Genomic DNA, 4,029 nt, shown 5'->3' with positions numbered 1-4,029 from the left:
AGTGTACAAGTTTTTTTGTTTTATTTCATTTAATCTAGAGATCTGAGAAAATGACATTTGAACAACAACCTGAGGAGGAGAAAAGGGTCAGTCACATGAGTATTTGGGAGAGGAACACTTGCAAAAATGAAAAAGGAATCCTAAGAGCTCTGAGATAGAAAGAGACCAGTGTTGTCTGAGAGATGTGAGCATTGGAAGCTGAGGTTAGAAAGGGGTTGGAGAAAGGAGGTAGTGACAGGTCATGTGAGAGAGGGGTTCACAATGGATGCAGGGTATACTACACACCGAGGGAGTATTTTGAAAAACATCTGCTATTATTATGATTGGTTGATACTACTGGCCTTTAGTAGATAGGCAATATGCATGTTAAAAGTACAGTAATGCTCCCAACAAAGTATTTTTCTACATTTTGTGCAACTGTAAAGCAACCTACTGCTCATTCATGTAGATGTAAAATTTTATAATTATTTATGCTAACATCTAAATTTCATTCATGGTAAGTTAGGTTATTGGGACCAACTCTCCATTGAAAACAAGTAGACATCTTGGATAAAATATATTTGATCAAATTTGGAAAGCTTTTGTGAATATTTTTTTAAACATATTTTATTGATTTTTTACAGAGAGGAAGGAAGAGGGATAGAGAGCCAGAAACATCCATCAGCTGCATCCTGCACACTCCCTACTGGGGATGTGCCGCACCAAGGTACATGCCCTTGACTGGAATCGAACCTGGGACCCTTCAGTCCACAGGCCGACACTCTATCCACTGAGCCAAAATGGTTAGGGCATTTAAGAATATTTTTTCAAATATTTTTCTGCCCCATACTCAGTCTTTTTGCCTTTTGGGAATCCAATTTCATGTCTGTTAGATCACTTGATACTATTCTATGAGTCAGGGATGTTTTATTTAAAAAAAATGTTTTTTCCTCTGTGTATTTATATTTGTATAATTTCTAGTGACCTGTCTTTAGATTGATGATCCTTTCTACTTTTGTGTCCAACCTATTGATAATCCAATCAAATAAGTTCAGATATTGTATTATCCAACTCTAGGACTTCCATTTTGTTCTTAAAAAAAAATTATCTGCCACCCCATGTGGCTCAGTGGTTGAGTGTCCATCCATGCAACAGGAGGTTATCAGCTGGATTCCTGGGCAGGACACATGCCTGGGCTACAGGCTCAATCCCCACTGGGGGATATACAGGAGGCAGCTGATCAATGTTTCTCTCTCATCAATATTTCTCTCTCTCCCTTCCCTCTCCTCTGTAAAATCAATAAAAACATATTTTAAAAAATAATATCCGTATTTCTCTTGAAATTCTTTATCCATCTTTTATATCCTCTTTAGCAAGATTCTTTAATATATCTGTCATGTTTAAGTTTAAAGTCCTTGTTTACTAATTCCAACATCTGTACTGATTTATTGTTTCTATTGATTTATGACAAAGGTGACATCGCAGAGCAGTGGGGAAAGGATAGTCTTTTCAAGAAAAGAACCTGTGTCATAATTTAAAAAAATTTAAACCTTACTTGATTTTATACTCTAAAATCAATTCATATGGTTAGCAGATCTAAATGTTCAAAGAGAACAGTATGTCTTTAAACATTAAGAATTTACATTCATTGCTGTAGCTGGTTTGGCTAACTGGATAGAGTGTCGGCCTGGGGACTGAAGGGTCCCAGGTTCAATTCTGGTCAAGGGCATGTACCTTGGTTGTAGGCACATCCCCAGTAGAGGGTATGCAGGAGGCAGCTGATCAGTGTTTCTGTCTCATGGATGTTTCTAACTCTCTATCCCTCTCCCTTCCTCTCTGTAAAAAAAAAAATATATATATCAATAAAATATATTTTAAAAAAGAATTTACATTCATTAAAATTTGACAATGAAATAGTTAAAATACAAGCCACAGATTAGGGAAAGGTGATTTTTTTTCCATCTCTCATAAATGAAAATGGACTCACATGTAGAATACACAAATGAGGTAAAAAAGACAAACAACCCAATAGAAAAATGGAGTAAAGACCCAACAGATATTTTACTAAAGAGGATTTCTAAAAGACTAATAATCACATGAAAAGACGCTGCTCTTTTTCATTCGTCAAAGAAATGTAAATTGGAAACACAAAATTATTAAATGTTGGGGAGGGTATGGAGCAATGAGAACTCATTATACACTGCTATGGGTGTATAAATTTGAAAACCTGTTTGGCACTATCAACTATAGCTAATGATAAGCATAACCTATGTACCAGCTATTCCACTTTTAAGGTATATATCCCAACAGAGTTATGCATCTCTGTGTGGGACATTTGTTTCCATTGATATATGTTATACAGAGTAGTATTATCAATAATTATCTCACACGTGGAAATAAAATGAATTGAACACTTGATATCAGTGTTAGGGAACAGTCACAAGAGACCTTATGTTATATGATTCCATTTTATGAAATGTCAGGAATAGGCAAATATATAGAAACAGAAAGTAGATCAGTACTTGCTTAGGGCTAGTGAGAATGGGGAGTGTGGGTGTGATAACTTAAAGAAGTACGGAGTTCTTCTGAGATGAGGAAAATGTTCTAAAATTGGCTGTGGCAATGGTCGCATCTGTCTGTGACCATACTAAAAACATCAACGAACTGTATAATATAAATAAATGAGTTGTATGGTATGTGAACTATATATCAATTAGGTCGAAATTAATAAAAAAAGTATAAAGGAAAAATAAGTTGTGGCATATTCATATAATTGGGTGTCATACAACATAAAATAAACATTTTAAAAACATCTGTTACAGGAACAAAAGTGGAAGCATCTCAAATGTAATATGAAGTGAAAGAAATCAAATACTATATCATATGTATAAAATAATTCAATTCATTTCATGAAATTCAAGAACAGAGAACACTAATCTGTGCATTTGCGCGTAAGACAATGGTTGTACTTGGAAAGTTGTCCCTGACTGGGCAGGATAAAGGGAGCTGGGAATGGTCGTTTCTTGATCTCCACGGTGGTGGCAAGAGTATATTTGTGATAGTCTTTGAAAGTTTACTGAAGTGTATATTTATAGTTTGCCCACTTTTCTGTGTTTTGTTCTAAAATTGACTGTGGCAAACTTCAATAGAAGTTTATTAAGAAATATTTTTAAAAATCCAGTTATTGAATAGGTTGTCCTATCAATAGGCATTGAAATAAATGGACTAAAAATATATAAACATTTAAATAGTGTGTGTGTGTGTATGTGGTGGGGGTTTGGGATTAGAGAGAATTTTTATTTCCTTCTATATATTCTTCAGTGTTTTCCAAATTACCACGGTGAACATATACTACGTCATATACTACATTTATCACTAGAAAAAATGTTTAAATACATTTGTTTGCAATACCCCTCTCCTGCTTTTATGCTAATTTAATCACAATGTATGTACTTTGGCTTTTGCTCCCAGGTAGGAAGGCACTGTCATTTTAGAGTAGAGGCGGGTGTGGCTGCGGGTCTGGGGTTCCCGGTGGTGGCCGGGTTGACCACCCGGGACTCACCCGCGCACCCAGCAGGAAGGAGGCGCAGAGGAGCAGGTGAACGGACCAAAGGTGGGTCGCGGCAGGCGGGTCGCAGTCCTCCAGGAACCGAGTCCTTACTGCACACGGTGGCTGAGATCCAAGCTCCAACCACAGAGCTGGGTGAAGTGAACGATCAGAGTCTCGTCCCTGTCAACCCCCTGTTTTTGAAAGGAGCTAAGAGTTGCGTTTACATTTTATAAGGTTGTTGAAAAAAAAAAGGTAAAATACGCAACAGAAACAGGTACTGGCCTGCAAATCCTAAAACATTTGCCAACTGGCTCGTTACACAGAAAGTTAGCCCACTCTTTGATGAATAGACTCAGAATGGGAAATGTTACGGTATTTGAAACGTTACCTGCGAGCTCTCGCCGGGCGGGAAGCCAGGGCGGGGTAAGTGCCAGGGCGCTCCCCGCAGCGGGATCGCGGGGCGCAGCACCGCCGGCTCCTCAGACACGGGGGGGGGGCAA

The 4,029-nt window shown here is 37.9% G+C and overlaps 1 long non-coding RNA gene across 1 annotated transcript in view; it reads right to left on the bottom strand.

The window, feature by feature from the left end:
• The window catches only part of LOC107184788, a 6,603-nt gene extending 2,581 nt beyond the window's left edge, over positions 1-4,022 (bottom strand). The window contains exon 1 of the long non-coding RNA XR_001515699.1: positions 3,918-4,022. This is a non-coding gene — a long non-coding RNA (uncharacterized LOC107184788). The remainder of the gene's footprint in view (positions 1-3,917) is intronic.
• Positions 4,023-4,029: the final 7 nt, after the last annotated feature.

This window comes from Myotis davidii, unplaced genomic scaffold, assembly GCF_000327345.1.
Source record: "Myotis davidii unplaced genomic scaffold, ASM32734v1 scaffold507, whole genome shotgun sequence".
Taxonomy (NCBI): domain Eukaryota; kingdom Metazoa; phylum Chordata; class Mammalia; order Chiroptera; family Vespertilionidae; genus Myotis; species Myotis davidii.
Note: the sequence above shows the minus strand (reverse complement) of the source record. Positions and strands in the feature narration are given on the sequence as shown.